Raw genomic sequence first — 14,303 nt, 5'->3', positions numbered from 1 at the left:
CGGTCAGGGCACATGCCCAGGTTTCGGGTTTGATCCCCAGTCGGGGGCTTGCAGGAGGCAGCCAATCAATGACTCTCATTATTGATGTTTCTTTCTCTCTCTCTCTCTCTCTCTCTCTCTCTCTCTCTCTCTCTCTCTCTCTCTCTCTCTCTCTCTCCTTTCCTCTCTGAAATCAATAAAGATATATTTAAAAAAAAAAAAAGATATGTTCATTTTTGCTTTATATATTCAAGTGTTCCTATGTTGGGCATATAAATATATATTATTGTTACATCCTCTTGATGAATTGACCCATTTATTATTATATAATGACCTTCTTTGTCTCTTGTTACGGTCTTTGGTTTGAAGTCTATTTTGTCTGATATAATTATAGCTACTTCTGCTTTAAAAAATATATTTTTATTGAGAGAGGAAGGGCAAGGGAAAGAGAGAGAAACATTGAAGCAAGAGTGGAGCATCGATCAGCTGCCTCCTGCATGACCCCTACTGGGCATCACGGCAGCAGCCTCTTGGTACATGGGGTGATGCCCAACCAACTGAGCCACACTGGGCAGGGTTTGGTTTTGTTTTTTAAGTTTCCATTTACATGGAATATCTTTTTCCACCCATCCACCTTGTCTACCTCTGTCCTTAAAGCTGAGGTGAGTCTGTTGTAGGTAACATATAGTTGCGTCTTATTTTTCATCCATTCTGTCACTCTATGCTTTTTCGATTGAAGAATTTAGTTCATTTACATTTAAAGGAATTATTGGTAGGTAAAGAAATGATTGTTAATTGTGATTGCTAATTATTGTTAATTGCTCTCTGGTTGTCTTGTAGTCCTTGTTACTTTCTTCCCTTCTTACTCTGTCTTTTTGATTTGATGATTTCATGACTGGTATACTTAGATTTCTTTCTCTTTCTCTTTTGTGAATCAACTATAGGCTTTTGTCTTGTCAGTACCATGAAACATAAAACACCTTATATTTTTAACAGTCTATTCTAAGCTGATAATAACTCAACTTTGAACACACACCAAATCTCCCCCACCCCCATTTTTATGCCACAATTTGCATCTTTCCACAATGTGTATCCGTTAACAAATTATCATAGTACAGTGACTTTTAACACTTTGTCTTTTAACTTTCCTACTAGAGTTATAAGTGACTTACCCACCACCACTGCAACATTAAGGTTTTCTGAAGTTTACTATATATACTTACCTTTACCCGTGAGTTTCACACTTTCATGTTTTCCTGTTACCAGCTACTGTTCTTTTGTTTCAGCATAAAGAACTCCCTGCAACATTTTTTTGGAAGGCCATTTTAGTGGTGATTAACTTCTTCAGCTTTTGTTTGTCTGCAAAACTTTTCTCTCTCCAATTCTGAAGGACAGTTTTGCCAGGTAGAGTATTCATGGTTGGTAGTAATTGTCTTCCAGTACTTTTAACATATTATCCCACTGCTTTCTGGTCTAAAGTTTCTGTTGAAAAAAATCTGCTGATGGTCTTATGGGCATTCCCTTTACATAACAAAAACAGGCACACCTCACCTTTGCCACATTCCATGACCAAAGCAAGCCTCCAGCCGAGACTGATTCACCATCCAGGAAGATTAGCACCAGGGGCCCAAGGAGAAGAGAAATCCATTTCTTTTGTAGGTTCAGCATCGATGAAACTTCTCTGATGCGTAAGGTGGTCTCAGTTGAAGTCCCCTGGCTGAAAGCACAGCAACACCCCCATGAAGAAAGGAGAACTGACAGGAGACTGGGACCCAGTCTGCCTCCTGACAGGAGATCACACAGCAAAGGGCAGGGTTGCTGGGAGCCCATCACCTGGGGCCCCTGGGGCCATTGACCCACATCAGGTGGTGGACTACAGATGCCTATATTGGTCAGACAAAAGGGGATCATTTCTTCCAGGCCTGGGCACCCCATCTTAGGAGTGATGTGAGCTGCATTCAGGGATGCCTCCTGAATGGTCGAGCACTTGGGACCATGCCTTTTTAAAAAGACTTATAGGAACTTAATGTGTTTAGTCCCAAAATGAGAGAATTAGGGGACAACACCAAAGCTATCTTCAATTGTGAAGTGCTATCCTGTGCAAGAAGCAGTCTTAGTCTCGCTTCCTCAGTAGGTTTAGAAGGTTTGTTATATGCCAGGAACTTGGCTGGTTGCAGAGTCCAAGGAAGAGGAAGGAAGTTCCAGGGGATATTGGCTCCTTCAGAGGAGAATGTTCCAACAAGTGAAACGAATCATTAATATCAAATAGCCCACCTGCCACAGGTGCGTCTGAGATGGAAAGCACTTAGGCAGAGACTCACGAGGGGATTCCTTCCCTGGTGTGGGTCCCAGAGCCGCCGTCTGAGGGGTGATCCAACTCTCAGCCCTAGAAGCGGGGCTCTGGCCGTTTTTGGGGGAGCCCATCATGGCGCTTTGTGGGGACAAACACACTTAGACATAGGGTCCCCCAATCAGATAATACAATCAGTCTTAACATCAGCCCAAGTTGCTAGGTGTTTGGTAAATTGTTTTGCTACCCTAACCAGTGAAAAAGTACAGGATGGTTAAGTAACTGGAAAGGTCACGTGAGACCAGGGGCTAAACTGGAAGTGAAACAGAGAGTGTGGGTGCTGATCCGTGTGGGTCACGCAGACCCAGCGCTAACCACAGACCTGGAGGGGAGGCCATGTGCCCTGAATTCTTAGTAGTCACTGTTCCCGTGTGGCTGGTTCACTTTATTTCTTCACACAGAGAAATAATTTGACTTTGGGCTAATGCAAAGCAATCGTGGACAGAACCAGAACTAGAATTCAGAACTGCGAGGGGCAGGGTTTTTGTGTGAAGACAAGAGCACCGTACGGAGCTGTTTCTCATCCATGCGAGACAGTCAGGAAGCTTCCAGGCATTCGTGGGGGAGGGGGCTGTGTGGAGACACAGGTGTGACAGCAGGTGCAGGAAGGAAAAACTGCACTGGCGGAGAAGGTGAGGGTCCGAGGAGGAAGCAGCGAGGAGCCCGGGAACAGGTCTGGGTGCTCAGAGGTTCGTAAGCACAGGGCCCTCAGCAGCAGGGTGGCAAGCTGTCATGGGACCATCGGGTGCTGGCTCGAGTAGGGCTGTTCTTTGACTCTGAGTTTGAAAACTAGGAGGCTCCGGAAGAAACCCCTCAATCTACCTGGGAAGATCGACATCAGGGGACCAAGGGGAAGAGAAATCCCTTTTCTTTGTAGGTTCAACATCGATGAAGTTCTCTGATGCGTAGGGTGGTCTCAGTTGAAGTCCCCTGGCTGAAAGCACAGCAACACCCCCAGCAAGAATAACCCATGAAGAAAGGAGAACTGACAGGTGACCGGGACACAACACTCTAACACAGGATTGGCCACAGGTTCCCATCTCCCCACCCGGGGGCTGAGCTCACGGGGAACAGTGTTGAGTGTGTGTGAGCACAGAACACCCCTAACTCAGGGTGGTGTCCGCTTCCTTTGGAAACCCCTGGCCTGTGCAAGGCTCTAGACCAACCACAGCAGGGCAGCATGCATATCCTGGCCACAGGACCCCTTCTCCATGTGACAGGGGCAAGGACAACAGGTAGTGTGCCCCATGCACTTGAGCCAGGGGATGGATCAGAGTCTTCCTTTGTCTGTCTCTCTGTGGTGCCTTTGGAAGGACAAGCTCCCAGAACTCTTGGGGGACCCGGGGCAGCGAGGTGTGATCAGGGCTGGGAAGACAGAAGCAACAGTGGACCTGAGTTTTCTGCTAATGTGACCAGAACAGCGATGGGGAAATAAGTCTGAATATTCCATGACATGACCAGAGTGTTCACCAACAGGCTTCTCAGGAGGAAAAAAAGTTCCTGACTGGTAGCTCTTGCTCATTGCTCTGGTGTAAATACTCCGACCTTGGCCAAAGTCAAGCCACCTCCACAATGTCACCAGACAGGATGGGGAATATGAGCAGCCTGGACCAGTGAGCTCCCACCCAGCGTGGGGCACAACCCACACCACGGAGGACTCTGAACACAGCACGCTCAGAGCACGATCCGTGTGGTTCCCTGGACACACACTTCCAGGGGACGCAGCTGGTATGGAGTCAAAGAAAGTAGACCAGCGGTTGCTTAGGGAGAGGTGGGGGGAGGGCAGGGGTGGTGGGAAAGGGGCACAGGGAACTTTTGAGGGTGGTAGGAATGTTCCATATTTTAACTGTTTGTGGTTACCCTGGCCTAACTTTGTCCAAACTCACGGGAATTACCCTCCTGTGCTCTCAGCCCCTCTACTGTTGGCAACGGTTGCCCTGGCAACCAGGCTTCTCCAGGAGGTTGCTCGGGCCCTGTCCTTGCTGTTTCTGTGCCAAGAATGCCACCCCCCCCACCCCCTCGCCCCTCCTCAGGGGTCTCCTCAAGTGCCCGGCTCCCGGACCTCCCGGCTTACACTCGCTTCCCTCTCTGCCCTGCCCTACCTGCCCCGCCCGGCACCTTTGCGTGTTGGCCACCACGGGTGTGCCAGCCAGGAGGGCGGGAGCCAGCCTGCTTTGCTCGCCTGGAACAGGTGTCCCCACCGCAGGGCCCCAGGAGTGTCTGCCGAGGGGATGGATGGACGAGCGGAGCAGCGATGGGCATGTGCGCGAAGGAGCGTGGGCTTCGGGGCCCATCTCGCCCCCGCGGCAATCTCAGGGCCTGATCTGGTGCTGCCCGTCACTGATGCAGAGATAGGGACCCCGCCGCAATCTGGGGCAGGCACAGTTTGTGATTTGTCACCCCAGAAAGGGAAGAGGTTTCGACTTGAAAGAGAAAAGCGTCGGTGCCTCCACGCGGGGCACCTACGTGAGGCCTGGAGGGGGAGGCAGCTTCCTTCCCGGCCCCTGGCGTGACCCTCACAGCGGCTGCCCCGTGGGGGGCCCCAGAGGCACACAAGCGCCTCCTCGGGGGAGGCCTCTCCCTCTGCCCGACGCGCGGCGGCTCCAGGCCCAGGCTGCGCATCTCAGGGGTGACGGAGCCCACGCGGGGCTCTGTTGTCCGGGTTTCCTTCCGAAGTTGAAATTCCCTCCCAGGCAAATGATGAAGGAACACAAGAGAGGGCATGGAAGTAAATGATGGCCGAGGCCTGAGGCTGCGTGTCATGGACGGGGCACTGGGACACAGACACCCGAAGCGCAGGTCTTGACAGGACCAGAGTGACGGCCACCAGACCTGGGAACTGGAGCATCGGACCCTGACGGGTCCGCGTGTTCCCTGGGAGATGGGTGTGAAGTACCGACCTCTGGGCTCCGTCCCCTTGTGTGTGACTCCTGGGGACGCAGCCACCTCCCAGGGACCCGTGTGACACGCAGTGGGTGTTATAGATCCAAGAGGTTGAGACCAAGGAGACTTGAGAGATTAGCTGCACAGGTCTAACTGCAGTGACCCAGCTGTCGAGCGAGACTGGGGTGGCCCCGCCGCTCGGAGGCCTCCAGAGCGCTGGCAGGAGGATTACTCATTTGGGGACAGGTCTGCAGACACCAGGCCCCGGCAGTCGATGTTTTACATACAGGAGCCCGGTGCAGGAAGTGGGTCGGCAGGGACAGAGAACAGCAGGGCCGCAGGGGTGGGGCAGGGCCTCTTCCCGCCACCTGGAGGCCACACGGCTCATCAGGGGGACGCCAGAGTTGCTGTCGTTTTGGTTACTTGGTGGAGCCTGAAAACTACCCCTCCCGAATGGGAGAAAGAAAATTCCTAATCTGCTGCTCCACAGCGAGGAGACTAACCCACGGGAGGAGCCGCCCCTCTGGCCCCACCCAGGCGGCACCCGGGGGCCCAGCCTGGAGCCGCACCGGTGGCCGCACTCCTGCTCTCGCCCCCCCCTCGTCCCCTCCGCCCACCGAGCTGGGACGGACTCGGGGGCTCCTGGCAGCCTCGCAGCGATTCTGGCCACGCGGAGCCGCACCCCTGGCCCAAAGCCACCCTGGGTCCCTGAAGAGACACTGCTGATCTGTGGCCCCCGCCTGGGCGAAAGGGCACTGGGGTGTCGCTGTGACGCAGAGGCCACGCCAGACGCTGCTTGGTCGGCTGCCCTTGGCCACAGTGTCCGCCAGCCCCAAGTTCCTGCAGTGAGAGGCCTGCAGATTCACGGAGAACCCGCCGGTTCCAGTGATCCCCATCTCTCCACGCTCAGCACCGGGAACACGGCTTCTTGTTGAAAGGAAGGGGCGGTCGCCCCGTCGGGTTGGGTGGCTCAGGTGACTGGCGCGTGGCCCGGACGCAGGGTTGGGGGCGGGTTGAGCAGGCCTGGGGCCCGGGCCCTCGCAGCTCTCGCAGGGATTCGCTCTGGGGGGGCGGCAACCAGAAGCTCCGCACCTTGACTGCCAGGACGTCTCCCGGGGGACCCGAAACCGAGACTTTTTTCAAGGACTTACCTGGGTCCCCAACCCATGGGACACGCAGCAGAAGCGCCCAGGGCACAAGCACCCCTCCTGCTCCCGCTCCTGCTCGGCGCCCACGAGACGCTGAGCGTGTGGCGAATGTTTCCGCGCCCGCGTTCATGAGGGACACCTGCCTGCGGTCTCCTCCTGCCTCGGCGCCTGGTGTCGGGATCGGGGTGACGCCGACCGCCTGCGGTGACTTCGGAAGTGTTCCCTCTGCTGAGATTTTGACGAGACTTTGCGAAGGGCTTGTGTTATTTCGTCTTTAAATGTTTGGTAGAATTTTCCAGGGAGACCATCTGGATCTGGAGTTTCCTTTTTTGAAAGGTTTTTAGCCACAAATTAAGTTTCTCTAACAGACTTGGGACCATTTAGGTTTATTCCTCGCGAGTGAGTTTTAGGACTTTTGTGTTTATCCAGGGATTTGTCTATTTATCCAAGTTGTCAACTTTATGTCCATGGTGTTGTTCGTAGTATTTTATTTATTGTCTTTTTCACATTTACTACCTTCTAATAAAGTGAGAGCCTGTATTTTATTATATAAGCAATCTGCATCGTCTCTCTTTTTTCTTACTACAGCTTAATACGTTTTATAGATATTTTCAAAAAATAAGCTTTGGGTTTCATTGATTCTATTGTTTCTTTTCAATTTCATGGACTTTAAATTTTGTCATCTTTGCATTTATTTTTTTTCTTTTTACAGTTTCTTAAGTAGATGCTTAAGTTGATTTGATTCAGTCTTTTGCTATAAGCACTGAATGCTGTAAGTTTTCTTCTAAATTCTGCTTTCTGGCTTGTCTTAAGCACGCATACATTTTGATTTACTGTATTTTTATTTTTATTTAGCTCAAACTATTTCCTAACATTTCTGAGCCTTCCTATTTTACCCATGGATTATAGAAAGTTACTGTTTAATTTTTAAGAATTTAGATTGTTTTCTGTGAAACCTCAAGAATATTATCAGCGATATTATTAACATTCCTTTTCTCTCCTAATCTATCATTATAGTCAGAAATATATTCGTATCATTTCAGTTCAATTAACTTCATTACGGGTTTTTAAATTACCGAAGATGTGGTCTGTTTATGTGACTATTCCAGGTGCACTTGAAGAGAGTATTTATTCTACTATGGGGTGGAGCATTTTACAATGTCAATTAGATCCACTTGAATGTTGTTTGGTTCTTCTATGTCCTTTCAGGTTTTCTATTATTTCTGTCAATTGCTAAGACAGGAGTATCGAAATCTTCAACTATTACTGTGGATTTGTCTTTTACTTGTTTCAGGCGTGTGGTTTTTTTCGGTGTTTTTTGTTTGTTTGTTTTCTGCATGTTTTGAAGTTCTGTTGTTAGGTGTCTCCTTTTTTCCTAATAATTCAGTAACTTTGTTTTAGGTCTATTCAGATTTTCTATTTCTTCTTGAGCCAGCTTTGGTAGTTTGTCTTTCTAGGAATTTTCCCATTTCATCCAAGCTATCTAATTTGTTGGCATACAACTGTTCATGTCTTTAAAATCCTTTTTATTTCTGTAAATTCAGACGTAATGCTTCATATTCCTGACTTTAGTAACTTGAGTCTTCTTTTAGTCGTAATCAATCAAGCTAAAGGTTTGTCAATTTTGTTTATATTTTTTATAGAACTAGTTTGGGGTTTTATTGATTTTCTCTATTTTTTTCTATTTTCTATTTATTTTGTTAACCATCACCCAAGGATATTTTTTCCATTGATTTTTTTAGAGAGTGTGGAAGGGAGGGACAAAGACAGAGAGAAACATCCATGTGAGAGAGACACATTGATTTGTTGCCTTCTGCAGGTGCCCGGACTGCGGCTGGGAATCGAGCCTGTAACCCAGGAACATTCCCTGGACCAGAATCAAGCCTGCAACCTTTCAGTCCACGGGCCGATGCTCTAACCACTGAGCAAAACCAGCTAGGGCAATTCTCCATTTTATTAATTTCCATTCTAATCTTTATTACCCTTTCTTGTGAACTTTAGGTTTAGTTTTCCCTTTTTGCAGTACCTTAAAGTGAAAGTTTAGGTTATTAATTTGTGATCTTCTTTCTTAATATAGACACTTTGAGCTATAAATTTTCCTCTAAGCCCTGCTTTAACAGCACTTCAGAAGGTTTGGTATATTGTGTCTTTATTTTCTCCCATCTCAAAGTATTTTCAAGTCTCTCTTTTTAGTTCTTTTTTGACTTATTGGTTATTTAGTACTTTTTAAAAAAAATTTGCACATATTTGTGATTTTTCCCAAATTTTTCCTATTGATTTCGAATTTCATTTCAAAATGGTTGAGAACACACTTTGTATTATGTCTAGACATAAAGGCTAATTCTGGCCTAGCACACGGCTTGACCTGAAGAACGTTCCATGGGCACTTGAGAGGAATTGTGTTTCTGTTGGGTGCAGGGTCCTACAGATGTCTGTAGGTCCAGTGGTTCAGAGTCCTGTTCAAAGTTTTCTGTTTGCTTGTTGATCTTCTAGTTGTTTTATCAACTATTGGAAGGGAGGTATTGAAGTTTCCAACTATTAGTGTTGAGTTTTTATTTCTCACTTCCTGTTTTTCTCTGTATAAAAGGTGCATTCCATCCTTTTACTCTTATTTATATCACTCTAATCAGTGTGAAACTCTTATAGATGCTGAGTCAGCTTCTCTCTTTCAATCTATCCTGACAATGTCTCTCTTAATGGGTGTGTTCAGACCATTAACATTCAATATAATTATTGATATACTTGCCTTCAGGTTTACCATGTTTGTTTTTGCCTTCTATTTTTTGTTTCTTCCTTCTTGCTTTCTTTTGGATCATTTGAACATTTTATGGCATTCCAATGCTATTTATTTAGTTTTTTTAATATATGTTTTTGTATATATACAAAAATATGCTTGAGGGATTACATTATACATAATTAACATTCACTTAGAATTGGATGGAGAAACCCAATTCCCACACAGGTCCCTTCACCTGTCACCTTTACATCTCTGTGTATTTGCATCAATATACATTACATACACCGAAAACCCCAACCGCAGTGCTGTAATATTTTTGACAATCAAACATTTTTAAAACTCAAGATTAGTCTATTATATTTACTTATATAATACTGTTTCTGATGTTTTTTACTCCGAGTAGTTCATGTTTCCTTCTGGTTGCATCTCTCTTTTGTCTGGAAAACTTCCTTGAGCTGCCCTTTTAGAGTGGATCTCCCACCGGTGGGTTCTCTGTTTTCCTTCATTAAATATAACTTACTGCACTTTATTCCCGAAGGACACTCTCACTGGGTATAAAACTCTGGGCTGACACTTCTTTTATTTCAGCACTTCTTTCTGGCCTTCACGGTTTCCAAGGAGAAATCTGCACTCACCTGCATCTTTGGTCCACTATGAGTAGTTCATTGTTTTACTCTGGCTTTTTGTCTGTCTAGCTTTCAGTACTTTGCTCAGGATGTGTCTAGATATGGACCCCTTTGGGGTTATTCTGCTTGGAGGTTGTTGGGGTTCTTGAATCTGTAGGTATACAGGTTTTGCCAGATTTGGAATTTTTTAGTCATTATTTCTTCAAGTATTTTTCTGTACACACTCTTCCCCATCTCTCCCTGGTGTTCCACAAGGACACAAATGTTAGCCCTTTTGGTATTATCCCAAAGTTCCCTGACTGTGCATTTTTTCTGTTTTTCAAATTATGTAATTTTGTTGGTTAGTATTCAAGCTCACCGATTCATTACTCTGTCATCTTTGCCCTGCTGTTGATTTTCTAGCAGGTCTTTGACCAGGATTATGAAATTAAGAGTATATCAGTTTTTTTTTAATTACAGAAAAAGTTTCACTCAGGTTCTTAGCATGGCTTTCATTTTTGGTGAGCAAGAACTATTCTCAACGATATGGAAAAAGCAGCAAGAAATGTAATTTTTAAGTGATGACTATGGCCCTTCCTCCCCACCCTGACTTATTTTTATTATTTCCCTCCAATGTCTTATTTTACCTCTTCAAGTAATTTAGTAAAACTTTGATGATTGAATTCCTCCAACAAGAAACATTTTACTAAAATTTAGTTCTATGTGTCACCTTTAGGAATAAAGCCAACAACAAGGAAACAACTTAACAGAGGGATTTATTTTGTAAAATACCTGGCACAAGGTATTAAAAGCACGAATGAAGAAATGGATGGGTGGATGGGTGGATGGTCGATTCTTTCCCACAAAGCACAGTGTTACAAGCACTATTTCATATACATATGCTCCCAGTCTTAACCATAGTACGATGAAGTTTATACGTAAGTTTTTGGTTTTTGCATGGAGACTAACTCCTCCTTAATTGTGTGGGCTTCACGAAGCATTAGAAATATAGGCCACCTTAGAAGGCATACCAAAATAGGAAACTTTGCAGAAGATTATCTTGTTATTTCTCTCCAGAGAGGCTGCATTTTCCACTGTGGTTTGGCCTCTGTGGTTTAGAACGATGTGCCTGCCGAGAGCCTGTTCTGTTATGTAACGGCAGCCGCCCCGGCCATCAGGCCTCCCGAGGCCACACGGTGCAAGGCAAGACCTGGTTGATGAGACGACTCAGAGACAGTGCTCTTGGTAGTTAAGTATTCTCTTTAAATGAGATTAGAAAACTTTAACATTGAAAGCATGTAAAATATTAAATTCCACTTCAAAAAATAAAAAATAAAATGGAAAATTAACTCTCTCTCAATGAATGCCCAATTTTCAACTTCTTCAATGATTCAGGGTCTTTCATTAACTCTGGACCACCATCCTCTATGTCAGTTATTGTTCAACATCCCAGTTCTGGCTGCACAGCAGTAGGGAGCCCACAAAGTCGAGAATGAAGGCCGCAGAGGGAGGAGCCTGGGCAAGAACCCGTGTAGGGATCCCCATCTCCTGAAGGCGGGTGAGCTAGCTGGGTTTTCATGCGCATTAGAATCAAGCTCTGGCTTTGGAATTTACTGGACATGTACTCACTTTCCTTGTGGTCGGCGCTCACAACTCCAGGAGCCATGAAGACAGTCCCACATGTCTCTTCCCAGGGCAGTTACCTACATTCCCATGTCATCCCCTCCTCTTCCTGGGGACGTGGCTGCACAGGGAAGAGGGAGCCTCTCCTCCTCTCAGAAAAGAGTGCTGTGTATAAGCCCCAGATTCATAGTTCTGGGGGATGGGCTATCAAATAATACAAGAGCATAGTCATCATTTCTCTTTAAAATGCAGCTCACGAATGGCTGTTTCTGGCGTGACCTCAGGCACTTTGTGACAATCGGAAGGTTAACGTCAGGCCAGTTCCGATGCTGTTACCCACCTTTGTCGCATGATCCGATCCATGCAGCAGGGCTGTGTGAGCCGTGCACCTGGAAGGTGAAGCTCACCCCTCACGCCCGGACAGCTGGGCCCACAGTGCACCGGGACGTGTTATTTATTCCACAATTCCCTTGTGAAGAGTTACAAGGCATTTGGGGAAGCTGAAATGAAATTCAACGTCACCTTTCCTGGTGCACCCTGCTTTTCCTGTGTGGTTCCCACTTCATTTCCCATCGGTGGTGGCGAGTGGAGATCCAGCCCTGACAGGTCAGAGGGGTGGGAAGCAGATCTGAAGACCCTACACTGGAGGGGGCTCAGCCGCAGAAAGACGTTAGGGAAGTGACACGTGAACGGGGCCTCAGAGGAGGAACAGAAATTCACGAGAAACAGAGCCAGTCTCTCTTCTCCTTCCCTCCACATCCTGACTCTTCGCTTGCTGGTAAAAATCAGTACTGTTTCCTGGGTGCTTGCTGTTTGCCGAGCACCGACCGCTCCCCAGCCGTGAGTGGGACTGTGGACCCTCCCTGTCCAGGCGTCACTGAGTCACAGCCCTGACAGCCAGTTCTGGCCTGTGCAGGTTCCCACCAAGCTGCCTCCTGCATCTCCGCCCCGAGCTCCCTACTGGACGACAACCTTCCTCAGTCGCCTTGGCTCACTGCATGAGTCCACCAATCCTGGGAGACCCCATTGGCTGTCTGCCAGGGCACCAAAGTTCAAGGGTCGCCTCAAACATCACCCTTCTGGTGGTCACCCTCTTCCAACAGCACTTGGGGTCCAGACTCCCCATCCATCCATCCATCCATCCATCCATCCATCCATCCATCCATCCATCCATCCGGTTTTTGGAGGCTTGGCAGGCTGCCCAGTTCCCTTCCTGCCCTCTGCACATGGAGCCCAGCCCTCGAGTCCCAGGCCCCTGTCCCCGACTGTGGGTGGACACCAGGATGTCTCAGTATGTGTGCACAGCTGACAAATGCCTACACCCAGCACCCTAAACATTTGTAGGAAAATTGGTACTATTTCCCCGTGACAGGGAGTGCAGGAGGCACAAGGGTACAGGTCCCAGTGCCTGGCATGCTGAGGGACAGAGAGAACATCGCTCTAACCTGGGCCTGGACAGAGCACAAAGACTAGGAGTTGCCCAGGTGTGTGAGATGAGGGAGAGGGCGGAGGAGAGACAGCTGTGTGTCCCAGGCAAGAGCCACGGCACTGCAAGGCTCTGAAGAGTCACCGACCTACCCTCCCCCCGCCGACAGCAGTCAGCAAGGGACCATCCTTTCCACCAAGTTTAAAACTCACATCAGGTGAGATCAAAACTACACACCATGTGGACTGAGGACAGGAGAGAAATGCTAAATGCTTTCAATGAAAATGGAATTTCATCAAAATTTTCATTCCAGAAGAGGTATGATTCAGTTTTCTAGGCAATACATCATTTAGAAGACTAAGACCTATATCCAACAGTTTGGCAAAATCGGCTTCACCTCAATAATGTTTGAAAACAAAACATTTATGGAAAAAATAACTTCATAAAATCTGAAGGTTGCATAAATTGCCAAAAACAGCAAACTCAAGTTAAAATGTCAGAAATGGCCATCGCAGAAGCCGGTGCAGGGAACCTTTCATCCTGTAGCTCCCACCTGTTCCTCTCCTGACTGTCCCTCCTGAGATCCAGGGCCCGTGAGGTCTCTGGCCTCCCCTTCTTTCCAGTTTCGGAGAAGCGCTGACCTCCCACAACTTAACTGCCGGCTCCCCGTGAAGGCGGGGCGTGTTCCAGGTGACGAGTCAGTCCGCAGGCCCCCTTGCTGCCGTAGACCTGGCTTTGGCTGCATTTCCGATGGCAGGAAGCTCCTTTTCAGCAGAGTGGAAATTCTGTGTTCAAAATCCTCCTCCTAACCTCATGCTCACTGCGTCCTGGTGGACTGTCCTCCTCACTCCCTGACCTCAGATCATCCAGTCACCAGGTACACACACTGGCTGTGGGCCTGTCCTCCATGCAGCTCCACACCAGGTGCTCATGAACCCAACGCCTGCCTGCCCGTTTCCACCCTGCGGAAACGTCCACTGCAGTCCTTGGTGACGCTGCCGTCCTGGGGCTGTTATCTCCACCTTGGTCATTCTGGTGGCTAATTTTTTTCTTTTGAGTTGCCTTTCAGCCCTTTTACAGAATGACTTAACCCATCAACTTTCTAATCAGAATCACTGATTGTACCTTCACAGCAGCGTTTCAGGGACGAGTCATCGCCCATCTTGAGCAGTGAAGTTTTTATTTTGTTTTCTGAACCGTCTCCGCTGAGATACACTCTGCCTGGGCCTTTGGAACATGCTGCTCCTTTTCCCGGCGGCTGGGCCAGGGATCCTTTGTTCCGGAAGCCGTGTGGATGACTCAGGGTGGAGCTGCCCTGGTTTCTACCATGGAGTTTCCCAAATTTGCCCCTTCCTAGAATGGAAGCTGGTGGAGTGGACCACATGAGGTCCCAGGGGTTCAGTGTCGTTGGGAGGCAGCTGCCCAGCCAGAAATGACACTTTCCAGGATGCCTGCCATGGCTTAGAGCCTGCTGAGCAGTCTGTGGGCGGACGCTGCGTTAGCCAAGCACACAGTGGTTCAACACAGCTCCTGCTGAAGGAGCTTCTGGACA

Source organism: Miniopterus schreibersii, assembly GCF_964146895.1.
Source record: "Miniopterus schreibersii genome assembly, chromosome: 6".
NCBI classification, from domain to species: Eukaryota; Metazoa; Chordata; class Mammalia; order Chiroptera; family Miniopteridae; genus Miniopterus; species Miniopterus schreibersii.
Note: the sequence above shows the minus strand (reverse complement) of the source record.